The following is a 20,821-nucleotide window of genomic DNA, read 5'->3' as shown; positions in this document are numbered from 1 at the left end:
TCCTCGACATTCTAAAAGATTTTCTGCTAATCACTAAAAGAAAGAACATGATTAAAAATTATAATAAAAATAAGGAAATTACAAAGTTTCTGGGATATTTAAAAGTTGTTTTTAAATGTCATCTTGATATTACAGTTTCTTCCTCTCTTCAGATCTAATCCATGCCTAATTTCCTCTCTCCAGCAGAAAGAGCTAAAATTAGTGCTGGGATGAACAAGTTTTGAAGTGATGAGCCATCCAAACACCAACCTTAGAAGGTAGCTCAAGGTTCTCCATAAAGACAGTTGCCTCCCTTTATCCCATATGTAATCCAATTAAGATCACTCTCAGAAATATCTTTACAGTTCTCAAAGTTTCTTCTCTGGGACCACACAAGGAGAGGTGGGCTTCTAATTAGTTATATATGCTATCACAGTCTCTGCATTATGAGTTAACAATGTGTCATTTCATTGCTTATTCCTTTTTTATTGTTGGGGGACATGGACAGCTGAGACCAAAGTGCATGGGAGCATCCAGAGGAGAATCACTGTGTCTCTCCACCCTTCAGTTTTTCTTGTTCCTACTCTGATCCATGTCCCCTAAGATAGACTGCACTGGCCGGGTGCAGTGGCTCACACCTGTAATCCCAGCACTTTGGGAGACCAAGGCAAGTGGATCACAAATTCAGGAGATCAAGACTATCCTGGCCAACATGGTGAAAGCCCATCTCTACTAAAATACAAAAAATTAGCTGGGTGTGGTGGTACGCACCTGTAGTCCCAGCTACTCAGTAGGCTGAGGCAGGGGAATCACTTGAACCCGGGAGGTGGAGGTTGGAGTAAGCCAAGATTGTGCCACTACACTCCAGCCTGGCAACAGAATAAGACTCCATCTCAAAAAAAAAGTAAAAAGAAAAAAAAAGATAGAGTTAGACTGCACTATCTGGGATAGGATAATTTTGGTTCATTTGGAAGGCAGAGAAGTAGTTTGCCTTACAATAAAATTAACCAATTTCTCATAGCTTCAGTTAGCTGGATTGAGGCATATTTTTCACCAAAAACAAGCAAAATCATGTGTATACTGGCAAAGTTAGAAAAGTACAGGGGGTCCATGGATATCAGATGTTTACCTTTCAGGCCAGCTTAAATAAATAAAGATACTTAGTTTAAGGTGGAGGTAAATGTGACTTGAATAATATTCTTTAAATGATTTATAAACTCAAATTTAAATTTAGAAAAAGGAAGATGGCTGAATAGGAACAGCTCCAGTCTACAGCTCCCAGCATGAGTGACACAGAAGATGGGTGATTTCTGCATTTCCAACTGAGATACTGGGTTCATCCCACTGGGGCTTGTCAGACACTGGGTGCAGGACAGTGGGTGCAGCCCACCAAGCATGAGCTGAAGCAGGGTGAGGCATTGCCTCACCCGGGAAGCGCAAGAGGTCAGGGAATTCCCTTTCCTAGCCAAGGGAAGCTGTGACAGATGGGACCTGGAAAATCAGGTCACTCCCACCCTAATACTGCACTTTTCCAATGGTCTTAGCAAACAGCACACCAGGAGATTATATCCCGCGCCTGGCTGGGAGAGTCCCACGCCCATGGAACCTCACTAATTGCTAGCACAGCAGTCTGAGATCCAACTGCAAGGTGGCAGCAAGGCTAGGGGAGAGGCGCCCGCCATTGCTGAGGATTGAGTAGGTAAATAAAGTGGCCGGGAAGCTCAAATGGGATGGAGCCCACCACAGCACAAGGATGCCTGCCTGCCTCTGTATACTCCACCTCTGGGGGCAGGGCATAGCTGAATAAAAGGCAGCAGAAACCTCTGCAGGCTTAAATGTCCCTGTCTGACAGCTTTGAAGAGAGTAGTGTTTCTCCCAGCATGGAGTTTGAGATCTGAGAATGGTCAGACTGCCTTCTCAACTGGGTCCCTGACACCCGAGTAGCCTAACTGGGAGGCACCCCCCAGTAGGGGCAGACTGACACTTCAAACAGCTGGGTACTCCTCTGAGACAAAGCTTCCAGAGGAATGATCAGGCGGCAACATTTGCTGTTCAGCAATATTCGCTGTTCTGCAGCCTCCGCTGCTGATATCCAGGCAAACAGGGTCTGGAGTGGACCTCCAGCAAACTCCAACAGACCTGCAGCTGAGGGTCCTGACTGTTAGAAGGAAACTAACAGACAGAAAGGATATCCACACCAAAACCCGATCTGTACGTCACCATCATCAAAGACCAAAGGTAGATAAAATCACAAAGATGGGGAAAAAACAGAGCAGAAAAACTGAAAATTCTAAAAATCAGAGCGCCTCTCCCCCTCCAAAGGAACGCAGTTCCTCGCCAGCAACGGAACAAAGCTGGACAGAGAATGACTTTGACGAGCTGGGAGAAGGCTTCAGATGATCAAACTTCTCCAAGCTGAAGGAGGAAGTTCGAGCTCATCGCAAAGAAGCTAAAAACCTTGAAAAAAGATTAGACGAATGGCTAACTAGAATAACCAATGTAGAGAAGTCCTTATATGACCTGATGGAGCTGAAAACCACGGCACGAATGCACAAGCTTCAGTAGCTGATTCAATCAACTAGAAGAAAAGGTATCAGTGATTGAAGATCAAATGAATGAAATGAAGCACGAAGAGAAGTTTAGAGAAAAAAGAATAAAAAGAAATGAACAAAGCCTCCAAGAAATATGGGACTATATGAAAAGATCAAATCTACGTCTGATTGGTGTACCTGAAAGTGATGGGGAGAATGGAACCAAGTTGGAAAACACTTTGCAGGATATTATCCAGGAGAACTTCCCCAACCTAGCAAGGCAGGCCAACATTCAAATTCAGGAAATACAGAGAATGCCACAAAGATACTCCTTGAGAAGAGTAACTCCAAAACACATAATTGTCAGATTCACCAAAGTTGAAATGAAGGAAAAAATGTTAAGGGCAGCCAGAGAGAAAGGTCGGGTTACCCACAAAGGGAAGCCCATCAGACTAACAGTGGATCTCTCGGCAGAAACTCTACAAGCCAGGAGAGAGTGGGGGCCAATATTCAACATTCTTAAAGAAAAGAATTTTCAATCCAGAATTTCATATCCAGCCAAACTAAGCTTCATAAGTGAAGGAGAAATAAAATCCTTTACAGACAAGCAAATGCTGAGAGATTTTGTCACCACCAGGCCTGCCCTACAAGAGCTCCTGAAGGAAGCATTAAACATGGAAAGGAACAACCGGTACCAGCCACTGCAAAAACAAGCCAAATTGTAAAGACCATAGATGCTAGGAAGAAACTGCAAATCAACTAAGGAGCAAAATAACCAGCTAACATCATAATGACAGGATCAAATTCACACATAACAAAATTAACCTTAAATGTAAATGGGCTAAATGCTTGAATTAAAAGACACAGACTGGCAAATTGGATAAAGAGTCAAGACCCATCAGTGTGCTGTATTCAGGAGACACATCTTATGTGCAGAGACACACATAGGCTCAAAATAAAGGGATGCAGGAAGATCTACCAAACAAATGGAAAACAAAAAAAGGCAGAGGTTGCAATCCTAGTCTCTGATAAAACGGACTTTAAACCAGCAAAGATCAAAAGAGACAAAGAAGGCCATTACATAATGGTAAAGGGATCAATTCAACAAGAAGAGCTAACTAACCTAAATATATATGCACCCAATACAGGAGCACACAGATCCATAAAGCAAGTCCTTACAGACCTACAAAGAGACTTAGACTCCCATGCAATAAAAATGGGAGACTTTAATACCCCACTGTCAACATTAGACAGATCAATGAGACAGAAAGTTAACAAGAATATCCAGGAATTAAACTCAGCTCTACAACAAGCGGACCTAATAGACATCTATAGAACTCTCCACCCCAAATCAACAGAATATACATTCTTCTCAGCACCACATTGCACTTATTCCAAAATTGACCACATAGTTGGAAGTAAAGCACTCCTCAGCAAATGTAAAAGAACAGAAATTATACAAACTGTCTCTCAGACCACACTGCAATCAAACTAGAACTCAGGATTAAGAAACTCACTCAAAACTGTTCAACTACATGGAAACTGAACAACCTGCTCCTGAATGACTAATGGGTAAATAACGAAATTAAGGCAGAAATAATATTCTTTGAAACCAATGAGAATAAAGACACAACATACCAGAATTTCTGAGACACATTTAAGCAGTGTGGAGAGGGAAATTTATAGCACTAAATGCCCACAAGAGAAAGCAGGAAAGATCCAAAATTGACACCCTAACATCACAATTAAAAGAACTAGAGAAGCAAGAGCAAACACATTCAAAAGCTAGCAGAAGGCAAGAAATAACTAAGATCAGAGAAGAACTGAAGGAGATCGAGATACAAAAATCCTTCAAAAAATCAATGAATCCAGGAGCTGGTTTTTTGAAAAGATCAACAAAATTGATAGACCGCTAGCAAGAGTAATAAAGAAGAAAAGAGAGAAGAATCAAATAGGTGCAACAAAAAATGATAAAGGGGATATCACCACTGATCCCACAAAAATACAAACTACCATCAGAGAATACTATAAACATCTCTATGCAAATAAACTAGAAAATCTAGAAGAAATTGATAAATTCCTGGACACATACACCCTCCCAAGACTAAACCAAGAAGAAGTTGAATCCCTGAATAGACCAATAACAGGCTTGGAAATTGAGGCAATAATTAATAGCCTACCAACCAAAAAAAGTCCAGGACCAGACAGATTCACAGCTGAATTCTACCAGAGGTACAAGGAGGAGCTGGTACCATTCCTTCTGAAACTATTCCAATCAATAGAAAAAGAGGGAATCCTCCCTAACTCATATTATGAGGCCAGCATCATCCTGATACCAAAGCCTGGCAGAGACACAACAAAAAAAGAGAATTTTAGACCAATATCCTTGATGAACATTGACGCAAAAACCCTCAATAAAATACTGGCAAACCGAATCCAGCAGCACATCAAAAGGCTTATCCAACATGATCAAATGGGCTTCATCCCTGGGATGCAAGGCTGGTTCAACATACACAAATCAATAAACGTAATCCAGCATATAAACAGAACCAATGACAAAAACCACACGATTATCTCAATAGATGCAGAAAAGTCCTTTGACAAAATTCAATAACCCTTCATGCTAAAAACTCTCAATGAATTAGGAATTGATGGGACGTATCTCAAAATAATCAGAGCTATTTATGACAAACCCACAGCCAATATCATACTGAATGGGCAAAAACTGGATGCATTGCCTTTGAAAACTGGCACAAGACAGGGATGCCCTCTCTCACCACTCCTATTCAACATAGTGTTGGAAGTTCTGGCCAAGGCGATCAGGCAGGAGAAAGAAATAATGGGTATTCAATTAGGAAAAGAGGAAGTTAAATTGTCCCTGTTTGCAGATGACAGGATTGTGTACCTAGAAAACCCTATCGTCTCAGCCCAAAATCTCCTTAAGCTGATAAGCAACTTCAGCAAAGTCTCAGGATACAAAATCAATGTGCAAAAATCACAAGCATTCTTATACACCAATAACCAGACAAACAGAGAGCCAAATCATGAGTGAACTCCCATTCACAATTGCTTCAAAGAGAATAAAATACCTAGGAATCCAACTTACAAGGGATGTGAAGGACCTCTTCAAGGAGAACTACAAACCACTGCTCAATGAAATGAAAGAGGACACAAACAAATGGAAGCACATTCTATGCTCATGGATAGGAAGAATCAATATTGTGAAAATGGCCATACTGCCCAAGGTAATTTATAGATTTAATGCTATCCCCATCAAGGTACCAATGACTTTCTTCACAGAATTGGAAAAAACTACTTTAAAGTTCATATGAAACCAAAAAAGAGCCCGCATTGCCAAGACAATCCCAAGCCAAAAGAACAAAGCCGGAGGCATCACGCTACCTGACTTCAAACTATACTAGAAGGCTAGAGTAACCAAAAGAGCATGGTACAGGTACCAAAACAGAGATATAGACCAATGGAGCAGAACAGAGCCCTCAGAAACAATACCACACATCTACAACCATCTGATCTTTGACAAACCTGACAAAAACAAGAAATGGGGAAAGGATTCCCTATTTAATAAATGGTGCTGGGAAAACTGGCTAGCCATATGTAGAAAGCTGAAACTGGATCCCTTCCTTACACTTTATACAAAAATCAATTCAAGATGGATTAAAGACTTAAATGTTAGACCTAAAACCATAAAAACCCTAGAAGAAAACCTAGGCAATACCATTCAGGACATAGGCATGGGCAAGGACTTCATGTCTAAAACACCAAAAGCAGTGGCAACAAAAGTCAAAATTGACAAATGTGATCCAATTAAACTAACGAGCTTCTGCACAACAAAAGAAACTACCATCAGAGTGAACAGGCAACCTACAGAATGGGAGAAAATTTTTGCAATCTACTCATCTGACAAAGGGCTAATATCCAGAATCTTCAAAGAACTCAAATTTACAAGAAAAAAACAAACAACCCCATCGAAAAGTGGGCAAAGGATATGAACAGACACTTCTCAATAGAAGACATTTATGCAGACAACAGACACATGAAAAAATGCTCATCATCACTAGCCATCAAAGAAATGCAAGTCAAAACCACAATGAGATATCATCTCACATCAGTTAGAATGGCGATCACTAAAAAGTCAGGAAACAACAGGTGCTGGAGAGGATGTGGAGAAATAGGAACACTTTTACACTGTTGGTGGGACTGTAAACTAGTTCAACCATTGTGGAAGTCAGTGTGGCGATTCCTCAGGGATCTCGAAATAGAAATACCATTTGACCCAGCCATCCCATTACTGGGTATATACCCAAAAGATTATAAATCATGCTGTTATAAAGACACATGCACACGTATGTTTATTGTGGCACTATTCACAATAGCAAAGACTTGGAACCAACCCAAATGTCCATCAATGATAGACTGGGTTAAGAAAATGTGGCACATATACACCATGGAATTCTAGGCCGCCACAAAAAAGGATGAGTTCATGTCCTTTGTAGGGACATGGATAAAGCTGGAAACCATCATTCTCAGCGAACTATCTCAAGGACAAAAAACCAAACACTGCATGTTCTCACTCATAGGTGGGAACTGAACAATGAGAACACTTGGACACAGGAAGGAGAACATTACACACCAGGGCCTGTCGTGGGGTGGGAAGACAGGGGAGGGATAGCATTAGGAGATATACCTCATGTAAATGACGAGTTAATGGGTGCAGCACACCAACATGGCACATGTATACATATGTAACAAACCTACATGTTGTGCACATGTACCCTAGAACTTAAAGTATAATAAAAAAAATAAAATTTAGAAAAAGGAAATGTAGTATTAATGAGAAGCAGAATTGTGTAGATTTGTTCATTTATTAATTCAAGATGAACTTTTTGAATACCTACAATGTACCCAGTAGTTTGGGAGAAATATAGTAGAAACAAACTAGAAAAAAATTCCTGCCTTCCTGGGGTTTATTGTCTCCTGCATTAAGAAGATGTAAGCTGGAAATTTAGTGGACTGGATTCCATTTCTAACGTCAAAAATGACTCACTATTTGAATTCAAGCCAAAACACTTAACTTATGTCTTTAATCTCATTTTGAAACCTGGGATTTCTCCTGTTTACCTCACACAGTGTTATAAGAAGAAAAGTGAGTGTGACGGCAATATACCATAATTATCAAGCAATACCAAAGTAATAGAATGATATTTATTTGTATTTATTATAGGCTTGTAAGTCAGCTCTCTGAGGTGTCTGAATTAACTATTGATTCTGAATTCTTACCCATATTTGTTATTCATGTTAACACAATTGGAAAAAATGTCTAGTTGAGTGACCATCAAAATAACTACTAAGCCAGGTTCACTGTGCCATGCAGTGCCATGGTGCCTCCCGTTGAAGAGTGACATGGCCCTAGTGAACTAGACCAGAATATCACAGTCAGAAAAAGACATTGAATAAGTTCTCTAGGTAGAGTTTAAAATTTTTTAATGATTCACAGAAACCAGTTGGTTTGTATCATTATTTTTAAAAACTCACGCTCTATATCTGAAACCTTAGTAGAGTTCTAGTGATCTGTTTTCCTTTATTTGATTTTTATGAACTCAAACACTTCAGACTGATTCCATCTAAGTCCAGTGTTGATTAATGTAAAAGATAGCCTACCTGGTCTCCCTCTCTCTTCTTTCTCTCTCTCGCTTCCTCCCGCCCTCTTTCTCTCCCTGTCCTTCTCTTTTTTCTTTCTTTCTACAACTATGTACTGAAAGTTGGCATTCTTGAACTCTTCTGTTGTTTATCTTTTGAGCATTATAGTCTTATTTACTTTAGAAGATTTTTTCCCCACTGCAGTTAATTTCAATTTTAACTCTAGCCATAGTACAAAAAAAGGCACAAGATTAAAAAATCCCATCAGTGCTAATGTGTGAGTAATGATGCATTTCTTTGATAATAACATAGACTGAAATAAAAAAAACAAGACAAAATATCTTGATTTAAATTGAGAAAGGAAGTCTTATTTTGAGGTCTAGTCTGAAATTCTGCAGTAATTAGTTATCTCAATAATTCTAGGCTTATTTTTCTCAAAAATTAAATGAGAGGTTAGGATTAGTGTATCTTTAAGATCTTTTCTTCCTGTGTCAACGAGACTATGAATCTACGTGTTTTTATAATAGGTGAATTTCAATTTGCTATTCAAATACTTTACTAGTGTGATTCAATGGCTTATTAACTTTTATTTAAATTAATATCAAGTCTTCTAATAAAAATGAACTTTTGAGAAATTAGAAGACAATTTACAATGACTTTGTAGTATTGCCAAGAGACATAGTTAGGTTATAAGAAGCACAGTAGCCATTTAGATGAAATGCTATTCCAGTTGAAATACAAAGGTGCGTTATGTTACTGGATTGCTGTAGTTGCCTAGATTCATAGTGTGCATGGAAGTCTAACTCTACATGGATTTTTGCCATTTTAATAGGCTTAAGGAAAATACCAAATCTGAAATTTAAAATCAACCAAAAGTCATTAATATATATGGGCAATGCAAAGCTAACAGAGTGACCCCAATTCCTTCACTCTTGCACAGAGGCGTCCTTTTCACTTCTTTGCCTACTCACCTCTCTTGTTTTGCCTTATTTACTCCTTTCAAGATCCTTCTTCCATCTTTCTCCATCTTGTTGACTGTACTCTTGTTTTCTATCCTTCTTACTTGCCTTTTTACACTCCTCTATTTTGAAGTCTTTCTATTAGCATATATTCCTTCATTTCATTCTCTTTCTCTTCCACCTACTACTCTGCATTTAATTTTCCCTCCATTTTCACGGCACCCCATAGTTTAGCCCCAATTTCTCTATTATATTTTTTCATTCATTTTCTCTCTCCTTTTTTTGACCTGCACTATCCAAACTCATTCATTCCCATCTGTGATTATCATTACCTTTCCTTAATCATCTTTTTAATTATAAATATTTATTTTGTCTCTACTATGTGCCATTAGGTTTTTCCATCTCTCTCCATGGGGACAAAATATTAAAGAACAAAACAGATAGTTTAGGAGGACAGGAAAACCTATTTTTAGGAGGACAGAAAAACCTATTTTTATCATATTTCTTTTTAGAAGTGGAAATCTTTCATCTACTTATTCATTCTATTGAGAAAAAACCCACTAATTGCAATTGCTAATATTACTGTACTTAGACATGCCTACAAAGCAAGGCAAGACTATTGTACACATCTATGTGTAACAAGATACATATCTATATCTATATATGCATACATACTTCTATGCATATACTGTATATGTGAGAATAAAATCTGTGTATTCTAACGTTACTGCTAAATGTATTAAAATTTTAGAGTAGCTTTCCATGTTCAGTGAACATAATACTACACAGTATGCCTGTATACCTATACTCAGAGCTGAATGTTAAAACTAATGAAAACTTACAGCATAGTTAATTTGGCAAATATTTAATGGAGAACATTAACAGTATTGTACTAAACAGTAATTAGGCAAAAGCAGTAAGCCATTCATGCAAATGAAAATAATTAGCCGTTCTTTTCCGCAGCCACGTCTTGTCAATAAACTCTTGCTGTCTCAACCTGACTAGAAACAAAAAGAGCCTTATTTGCAATATGGCAACAAACTAGTTTAACTAGATTATGATATTAATGTGTTTTTAAAGCAAGGGGGAAGGTGAGAGGGGTCTTGGAGAGTAAGACACACAAAAGAAACAGTTTTACCAGCCATAAAATAAAGATAATGACATGAGGTTAATGGGTCTATCCCCACCTTATCAGAAAGGCTCAGCAGTTGTGGTGTAGTTGTTTGAAAGTTCCATCCTTATAACTCCAGCCAGCCACAGAGAACTGAGTTCAAGGGCAGTCAGGGCTGCCAGGAAGCCTGTTGCTAGTACACCGAAAGCAAACCCTATGCGCTGAAGGTTAATATGATGTTTAACTTAAGGCATATTATAATCACAGACCTTTGAATTCAAATATATTCAATCAATGAAGAGAGTGCTATGCACAAAGATTAGGCTGAAAAAAACAGAAACAGAGAAACTTAAACCATACTGCAAAAACAGTTCAAGATCTGGTATTATAGAAATTATTACTTCATGATATTTCAGGTAAAAGAAATACTTTCAACCTAAAGTCTTTTTCAGTGAACTCTTTATTGCTTAGGCGAAATTGCTCACTACACTGCATATCCGAAAAATGGATCTGAAAGTTTAAGAAAAAGTGGTTCTTTGAGTTATCTTTCCATAAGTTCAAACATATCTGAGTAAACAAAACTAAGGGAGAAGATTTAAAAACCAAAGTGAGGCTTGTATTTTCACTAGTAGAAAATACACTTTCTAAATTGTTATCTTTCTAAAGGAATATGGTCTGTACTAACTCAGTACTGAATCTTTGCTGAAATGAAAGACACGACTATTTCATTATTTTCCCCACTAGTAGGGTATCTATAAATTACAGTTTTTTAAAAAATAACTTATTTATTTAGAAACTAATCTTTATACTCATTTTTCTTTTTTCCCCTTCAGCAAAATTGAAGCCCTTTGTCCATTCATCTAAACTTAAAGTGGAAAAACCTTTTCACTGCATGTTGCCATAGGCAAAAACCATGAAGAAGGGCGATGACAGATTTGAAAGCATATAAAGCAAATATAAGAGTTGACAGAAAAAAATCACCATAAACAAAATTGAAAAACAAATATCTAATTTTAAATAAACTGTAATCAATAAAATCACTAACAGAAAAATTACTTTTTAAAAAGATGTCTTAGGGCATGATTACATCAAGGAGTTGAAACAAATCTAAGCTATTGGGAAAAGAGAAAAGAAGGAGCTATCAGCGAGGATGGAAAGCAAGGAGGCAGGCCATGGAGAAGAAGGATGTTAATGCCATAGCAATGTTGTTGCAGAGATGAATGTTTTTCGAATTTCTCTTCATTGCTCATTCAGAAACAGAGAATCACTTATTGGGCTGCGTTAAATGGGTCACATATGGTTGTGGGAAAGAAATCTTGGGACAGATTGTCATAATGTAGTGTCGGGATTGCAAAATAATTCCAGCAGACTTTAGTTTATTTCCTAGGGCCACATTTTTATCTTTCTGAAGTGATTTTTGGTCCACAGCTGCACAAAAGACAACAAAGTCACATCTTGGTGGTGGATGCTTAGATAGTGGTATCTATTTTCTCACCTTGCTAAATATGAGGACTTCCAGTGCTTATTAAAGGAGAGAGAGACATAACTTGCTAAGTGTCCACTGAGTTCATGTCTTTATCTATATGAATGTAAAGCTATTTTGTCACTGAACACAAAACTCTGTATTAGGATGCCATTTGTCACATGGTCAGCTATTGGACATAGAACACCATATTAGCATGCCACTTCTCAGTGGTCAGCCATTGGGCACAGAATCCAATATTAGTATGCCATTTGTCACGTGGCCAGGCATGGGACACAGAACCATATATTAGCATACCAATTGTCAGTGGCCAGCGATTGGAAGCAGAACCCTAAATTAGCATGCCAATTGTCATGTGGCCAGCCATGAAACACAGAACTCTATATTAGCATGCCACATGTTACGTGGTCAGCCATGGGACACAGCATGCTCTGTTAGCATGCCACTTGTCATGTGGCCAGCCATGAAACACAGAACTCTGTATTAGTATGGCGTATGTCATGTGGTCAGCCACTGGACACAGAAGCCTATGTTAGCATGCAACTTGTCATATGGCCAGCCATGGGACACAGAACCCTATATTAGCATGCCACTAGTCATGGGCCACAGAACCCTATATTAGCATGCTACTAGTCATAGGACACAGTACCCTATATTAGCAAGCCACAAGACACGTGGTCAGCCACTAGACACAGAATCATATATTAGCATGCCATTTGTCAAGTGGCCAGCTTATACGCAGGCTTTTATAGCAATGAGGCTCAGGGCTACAGTTTGATTCCATCACTTTATTTAGTTGTGAGAACTCAAACTACTTCTGAACTTGTATCTGTTTTACTAAACCAATTTCCTGAGTCGTTTAACAACCTATAACACATGCTGTCTGAATACATATCATTGCAGTAGGCACAGAGAGACATTAAAGACAGATATAGGACACATAAAAAGTTTAGAGAGAGGCAGCACAGAAAAACTTCATAGAAAAAAAAAACTCCAGTAACACATAGAATAACTGTGAATTCATTCTATAAATATTCATTATCTATCATGAGTGTATGAAGGTTTAGAAAGATTATCAACAAAAGTTATACCTAGTCCAGGATATATTAGGATAAGAAATAAATACTAGACCCACAATTTCTATAGGAGGGCTTGATCTTAAGTAAATATATTCCTAATTAATATCAAAAGATAAAACCTGGCTTCTGACAATGGTGAATATTTATCAGTAAATATAACCAAAAACATCATGAAATTCTTAATTGACATTTTGTGATGTGCATATCCCTATCTTTGTCAGAATGACATCAATTTCTGCCCAGAGGGAATATTTATACTAGTTGGATGCCGTCATTTTGATGAGAAACAAAATCTTTGCTAATAATTTCTTTGCTATATTTTATAATGGAATAGTTTTGTATTACAGAAATTAAATATGGGCATTTCCTGGTAGTTTGTTCTTTCCTAGAGGTTTGGAAATTGAGTTTTGAGTCATTTATCCCACAGTTTCCTTGGTAAAGTGAACAGGTCTATCATTTACAGCATCTACCTTTCTAGATTTGTTAAATCTTATTTTGTAGTATAGTCTGGATGATATTTCTGGGCCTCAGAAATGGAGCTGAGTTCTAGTATGAGACCAGAACATTTTCCAGGAGAGTTGAAAACAGGAATGCCCCTGAAATGGAGGATCTTCCATACATAATGGTCATCTGACACTCTTACCATACTATTTTCCTCTGCATATAATATTCTGAAATTCTTGTCCTAGACTTTAAATTTTACCTGAAACTCTCAATCCAGGTAAGTTGTGTCTCCGTAGAGAGTTCATTCATTTTCTTAAGAATGAGAATGGGATATAATTTAGCTAAGCTTTAAATATATCATACACACACACTTTCACCAAAGTTCATTTTGAGATGGTTTGTGATGAGGTAACATGAAGAAATAAACCTAGATTGCTTATGTTATTCTAATAATATGCTCTGAAAAATAGCTAAAAATAATAACATATAAAACTATTATTATATTAATATAAGGATAATTATTGTAAATATTATTTGAATTCATATATATAAAATGAATATGTCATGTAAACATCCTATTTTTTAGAGTAAGTAGCAATTTTTTTTTCTATTTCACTCATGGTTAAAATAGTTTAGATTATTTTGTAGTGTGCTGTGTGTATATATTTTTTGACATTTTATTGCACTGTCTGTATGTAATATAGACTAGGAAGAGTATTTAAAATAAATTTTTTGAAATAAGTTGTTGTGATCCTTATTTATCAGTCTTCCAAGCAATGATTGATCTTTAAAAGGACTTTGGCTTCTAATATGCCTAAATGATTTGCCCAAAGTCATTCATTTGTGTAAATAAATAGCACGTCATTCACTTTCTTAAAATCCCTCATAAACGTTCAAAATGAAACACTAAATGGTTTAAGATACAAAAATCTACTACTTTGATCAAATCACATACCTGTCGCAACAGAGCTTGCTTTTGCACTTGAGTATTATATATACTTTTATGTTAATTGTTTTTAAAAACATATGGAAGTTTTCAATACTGTATGATAAATTTAACTTCACAAATTAGAATATTTCCCATTCTATGTTGACATTCAGCAATTACAGCCTATCATATACAGCTACTATTACATTTTTTCTTATTATGTTAATGTCATTCATGAGATTAAAACTGCATTCCCCATGGTTAATATTCTTAGTTCCTTACTTAGGCACAAATAAATACTTATATGTGGAAAACTAAATGGCATTAGAAAAATAGCACCTTATTCTGTAAAAGATACCAGTATGTACTGATCTGAATTTGTAATTCCTTTAATTAGCAAACATTTTTTTCACACTTGTGTAAAGCTCAGTAACATTGCTTCTGGAAAGATGTTTGTGACAAATCCAACGGAATAATACACTGTGGGAGCTGGAGTATGCCAAACAATGGAAGTTCTTTCCATAGAGTTGAAATCTTTATTGCAGAAATTCTGAAACATGTTGTGGAAAAAGGCATGCAATTTTGGTATCACACATGGTTAAAGCCTTAGTTGTTTTGCTTTCTAGTCGTGAAATCTTGGCAGATCACTTAACCTGTTTGAGACCCAGCTTTTTAATCTGCAATGTCTACTTCATAAAGAAATAGTTTATTTAAATGAGATAATGTTTGTGAAAATGTTTTGTAAATCCTGAAGTAGTTTATAAATATTCATTATTATTTTAAAACATTCTTCCTGCCTTAAGGCGGTGGAACATCTAACAAAGGAGGAAAAAAAAAACCCTTTAAACTATCTGAAACATCCTTTTTAAAAGCTTAATTATATCTACATATATATATATTTCTTTATTGAGACGAAGTATCAATCTGTCACCCAGGCTGGAGTGCAGTCTCGGCTCACTGCAACCCCCACCTCCTGGGTTCAAGCGATTCTTGTGCCTCAACCTCCTGGGTAGATGGGGTTACAGGTGTGCACTAGCATGCCCTGCTTTTTTTTTTTTTTTTTTTTTTTTTTTAGTAGAGAGGGGGTTTCATCATGTTGGCCAGGCTGGTCTCGAACTCCTGGAACTCCTGACCTCAGGTGACCCACCCACCGTGGCCTCCCAAAGTGCTGGAATTACAGGCTTGAGCCACAGGGCCGGGCCATAAAACCTTATGTAATAAAAATTAGTCTACATGTTGAGTGTAATGAAAAAGATCTGGATGTAGATTCCTCTTTGAGGTTAAGATCAATATATTTGATTCTGGGATGTATTCGTGATATAAATAGAAAAGAGTCAAAAGAACTGGTAATAGCTCTCATAAGAATACCGAGAAAATGAAACCCTATTAAAGGAGGGTTTCAACAGCAAACATCCAGAAATGTTTTAATTAGATTTTTATTCAGTAATATTTTTGTTATGTGAACTTAAACTAGGCATCAAAATCCTAACAACCATAAGAACAGAGAAGTTCTTAGAGCTCTAATCTTGTTAAAGAATGACAATGGCTGGTTTTTAAGGCTGTGTGTTAGTAGGTGGATTTGAAAGCGCTGTGCTTTTCTTTTTTTTATTATTATCTTTTTATACTTCATAACACAGAACATTGGTTTTTCTTTCTAGGAAATTTTTTATAATTGGATTTTTAAGTATCAAATGTGCAAAAAAAAGAATATGCTTGGAAAAGTTTTAATAAGTTTCTTACTTTAAAAGGAATATCCAGTATTTAAAAGCTCAATTCAGTGATGTAATAATGCCGCTAATAGTTCCTCTACTTCATTTCATGTCATTGCATGGATATTAAGCAGTGACACTTTGAAGTTTTATCCTTCAGCCCACTGCATCTGGGGGGCATTTCTCCTGAGGTGCTTCTCCAAGCCCACGTGGAAGTCCAATTAAAGTCAGTGGGAGCTAGGTACCCAGAGGGCAGGAGAGGCAGGAACTTGGAGAAACTGTCCATTATCAGTGTGATTTACACAAGGTCACAGAGTATTTTGGTTTCTAAAAGCATACTGGGGAGGGGAAGGCTTGGCTGGAAATCTTCTTGCCTGCCTGTCTTCAGGGACACTAGAGGGGTACAGGGCCTTTTAAAATAGACATTCCAGAAAGATCATCTTTTTGCATTTTTCCCGTGTGTTCTCCTCTAGTTCAACATTACAGGATTAGCTGGCGGCTGCCAAAATGACAGTCCCTGAATGAGCTGATGTTAGATCTACACAGAGTCTAGGCAATTGGATCTGCTGGGTTAACTAAGCAGCTGGCTTAAGTGAAACCTTGAGGACTTATATCAGATTTTATTTTAATTGTCTGGATAATTTGAAAGTCTATGTTGATTGCAGAAATAGCATTCCTCAGCTCTCTCTCATCTTCATTCTATAGTCCTCCTAAGAGAAATGTATAGCAAAAAATGCAAATTATATCATCAACACAGTCCTCAATGAAATCTCTCCAATGGCTGGACAGTATCTTACAGAGCAAGAAGCCAAAGGAAAGACTTACACCAAAACTTACACCAAAGGAAAGTCTTACACCAAAGGAAAGTCTTACACCAAAGTCTGGGTACCTAGCTCCCACTGACTTTAACTGGACTTCTACGTGGGCTTGGAGAAGCACCCCAGGAGAAAGGCCCCCCAGATGCAGTGGGCTGTTGAATAAAACTTCAAAGTGTCACTGCTTAATATCCATGCAATGCAATGAAATGAAGTAGAGGAACTGTTAGCGGCATTATTACATCCCTGAATTGAGCTTTTAAACGCTGGATATTCCTTTTAAAGTAAGAAACTTATTAAAACTTTTCTGAACATTTTCTCTTTTTTTGGACATTTGATACTTAAAAATACAATTATTAGTGGTAACCACATTCACAAAATGACTAACATAAAATTATTCCTCCTCTAAGACATTTTTGAAGAATTTGTGTTAGAACTTTAGCCTGTTCTTTACAGAAATGCACATTGATGCAAATATAAATCCTTTAAATATACAATACTCCATAATGTTGATAAACAAGATTTACAATGCCTCTTAGGTTTATGACGTATTTTCATGCAACACAACTATTTAATGAAAGGGTTCAAGAAGCCTACTGACATTTACTTTTCTTCTTAATGTATATTTATTAAGCCCAAATATAACATTCACATTAACATCAAACACAGGTAAAATATGAAATTGCTGGAGAGAAATGATGACATATTTTAGTACTTTGGTGGTGGTGCCAACATTTCATTTAGGATATTTATATATATCATCTAAAAAGGACAATAAATTTCAGTGAAGGCTCAATCTATTACAAGACTTTTCATCAACACACACCACAGGATAGGCTAAAACCACAGAGGGAAGGAAGAAATACTGCTGAATAATCAATATTTGAAAGCATTCAATGTTATTAAAAAAAGCTACATTTAAAATATCTATAAGTCTACAGAATGAATGTGTCAGAAGTGGTGTGATGCATACGTGTAAATATGAGAGTTATAGAAACATTTTTCCTTTCCTCTTATTTTTCAGTATTAAGTTTATTAGGTAAACAAAAATAGAAAATATACAATGGGATATTTGTGACACTAAGGCTTTGGTACAAATTCTACTCCTGGAAGATAGAAAAATCCTTTCGTGTGAAGCTTTTGTTCATTTCCAGGCACTACACTTGCTGGCACAGAATAATTACCCACACGGCTCAAAGACGTAACACGACAAGGCAGACAAACTTTTCAGCTTTAAGAATGGGCGAGTTAGATTAAACAAATTCCTTACTCTCATATGCTACTCCATATTAGCATAAAGGTTGCTTGTATTTCTCCTAAGATTGAACTGACTTTAATATTTCAGTATGATGGACAAGTATTGACATTAATCTATTAAAAAACTACTGTGCCTATGCTGTGTTAAGTGAGCAACAGAAATGAGAAGAAAGGGAACATGCAGCTTTTTTCCCAGGGGGTGGAGTTGCACTGCTCTCTGCTAGAACTGGGAGTACCATATTTTAAAATGAAGGGACAGAGGCCAATAGTAGTGAACCTCATGTCTTTTGGAGGAAACCATTTTATTCACTGTAAAAGACCAGCTGTACTATTTCTTAAGCTTTGTTCTTCGTTACATAAAAATGTATCATATTGAAAGAAGTTTCCTAAGTTCCCGTAGTAAAAGAAGACCTCCTGATTCTGTGCTCTTCCAGAGGTATTCTTTTTCACTTTCATTTACTGTGTGAATAAAGTCAGAAAAATTGATAGAATTTTCTATCTTCTACTGCCAAAAAGGAGACCTCTTCCCCAAATCAATGCCATCAAAGATGTTGCAGTATTTCATTCTACAGGCTTTATTCAGTAATGCCAAGGTATGTGTGCACACTAGCATTTGAAGCTCTTTCCAGTATATATGAGACACCAAAGAAAACCATTCTATAAATTTGTTTTGGAAAAATGGACTTTAAAACACTCTCAGGAGAATATCACTGAAGAGGAATTTGGCAAAGTGATAACCTGCATATTTTTGGTTTTCACTTTTAAAAGTTTCTCTCTCTCCACACAAACATACACACACACACACATATCCCACAAGTCCCCTCTATCAATGATAGGTGTAACTTTAAGCAATCTATACATCTTTACTACTTTTAATAGTCTTTTTCATTTCCATACAACCCCAACGCAGGTCTGAATACCTTCTGCATGAAAGTACTCTTTTGATTTCCAGAGAGGACTTTCCATCTTGAACTACAGAGGGAGATGTGTAGGCCCGCTCAGTATGTAAGCACTATCTACAAATGGGACTTATTATTCTCAAAATCTTAGGGAGGTAATCATTTGTCATCAAACTGAAAATCACACATATCCTTAGGGCTAATATCATATTTTTTCCAAGACTCTATTTTAGGATCCACATAAAATTTAACCCTTGAGAGTATAAGCTTGAAAGTTGGTAAGGCAAATATCTGGTTATTAGGCAGAGCATCCAAATCCCTCCCCAGATGGCAGGGGGAATTTTGCTTTTTCCAAATTAGTCTTCTAGTAAATCTATTATGGAATTTGCCACATCCTTAGAAGTGCATTTGCAGTTTGTTTTAAACTTCTGACACCAAACTTGTCCATCCCTCAGTTGGCTTCTGGTCCAGTGTGCCTTACAGATACTAAATCAGTAGGAGCTCAGATGGAGTACTGATCATGGTCTCCAGTCCATGCTGGAGACATTTTACAACTCTATTATTTTGTTTTGGATATTGCAAAGGCAGTAAAATGGGAAATATAAAAACATCTCATGAGCATGTAGTAAAGATCCTTTTTACAAGCACATGTCTAAGAAATTCTGCAGAAGATCCTAATCCCAAATTTACTTGTGAAACTTTTTGCTCCAACCTTTATTTTACTGCAGCCACTTTCTCTTATTCCATTTAAGTCAATATAATCTAAGACCGCAATTTTAATGTATTTTTTTTTTCTGATTTTTCTTTACCGTTTCCTCTATCAGTTAGGTTTGTACTTTTGCAAAATGGTTATCTTCCAGTGTTGGTTTCTTTATACTTTATTTTAGCTTTGAGGTAAGGATTCCACTGGATCTTCATTTTCAGATTCTCAGCAAAAGTCACACAGGAGCTAAGCTCTTCGAACTACGTCCTAGAACTCTGTGATGTTTATCATACTTGCCAGACTGTTGACAGGGATTTAAGACACTTCGAGCTGTTAAATCACCTTGAGAAATATGAAGAACATATTTTCCAATTCTGACTTAATAAAAATTCACCATAGATGGATTTCTTTTTCACCTAAACAGTGATTAAAGCAAGTTAATCTACTTATCCTCATACAGAATAGGCACTGGAATGGCTAGAGAAATTGTGGCCTTAGGTTAATGCTTATATCAGAAATGGATAGAAATGAAATCTTTTTGGTTTGTATAGTATTGTTGATGTCAATGAAAGAATTACACTAAGAGTTTCTTGATCTTTAAGTGAACAATTGCCTTGCAATGGCTTAAAAATAAAACTTCTTTAAAGAAAAATTTGAATAATATTTTAAAATCCATTATCTATTTTAAGTCTGGTTAAATTCCTACATCTTGGCAGGACAGGAATTATCCACATATTTTGAATTCAAAGAAGTTTTGGATTTATCTAGCAAGTAAGAAGCAAAGGAGGAACTTAATCCTTAGACTTAATGCCTGGACTTTTTATTCTCACCAGTTTCTTATTTAATTTTACACTCCTTCAGAAATCTTGAAAAAATATTCCTAGATTCCAGATTAAGAAGACTCAATTTGAAAGCTCTGAAGACTTGTCAAAATTTAGCAAACTTTTTTGGCACTTACTACGTGTTTTGGAACATCACTTCTTACTCATCTTTGGCTCAGAGTATAGGGCAAAGTGTTGGCACAGAGCAGGTGCACAATGTTTGCCTGTTGAATACAATTACACATGGACCTTGAGCCTGGATGAATTGCCTTTTCTTTCCAGTTTGTATACATAATGGAGCCACAAAGTCTGAATTTATAAGGGTCAGTTTCCCCATTCATAGTTATGCAAGTTCCTAACCTTAAAGTATCTGATTGTCTATTTGTCAGAGGGTATATAGGCATACTGTAAAACAGCTGAAGAGCTATAATATCACTTGGTAAAT

At 36.8% G+C, this 20,821-nt stretch overlaps 1 protein-coding gene across 1 annotated transcript in view; it reads right to left on the bottom strand.

The window, feature by feature from the left end:
* Positions 1-20,821, bottom strand: part of KCND2 (potassium voltage-gated channel subfamily D member 2) — a 489,044-nt gene that overhangs the window by 97,290 nt on the left and 370,933 nt on the right. The gene's annotated exons all lie outside the window — the stretch shown is intronic.

Source organism: Hylobates moloch, unplaced genomic scaffold (assembly GCF_009828535.3).
Source record: "Hylobates moloch isolate HMO894 unplaced genomic scaffold, HMol_V3 SCAFFOLD_1, whole genome shotgun sequence".
NCBI lineage: Eukaryota > Metazoa > Chordata > Mammalia > Primates > Hylobatidae > Hylobates > Hylobates moloch.
Note: the sequence above shows the minus strand (reverse complement) of the source record. Positions and strands in the feature narration are given on the sequence as shown.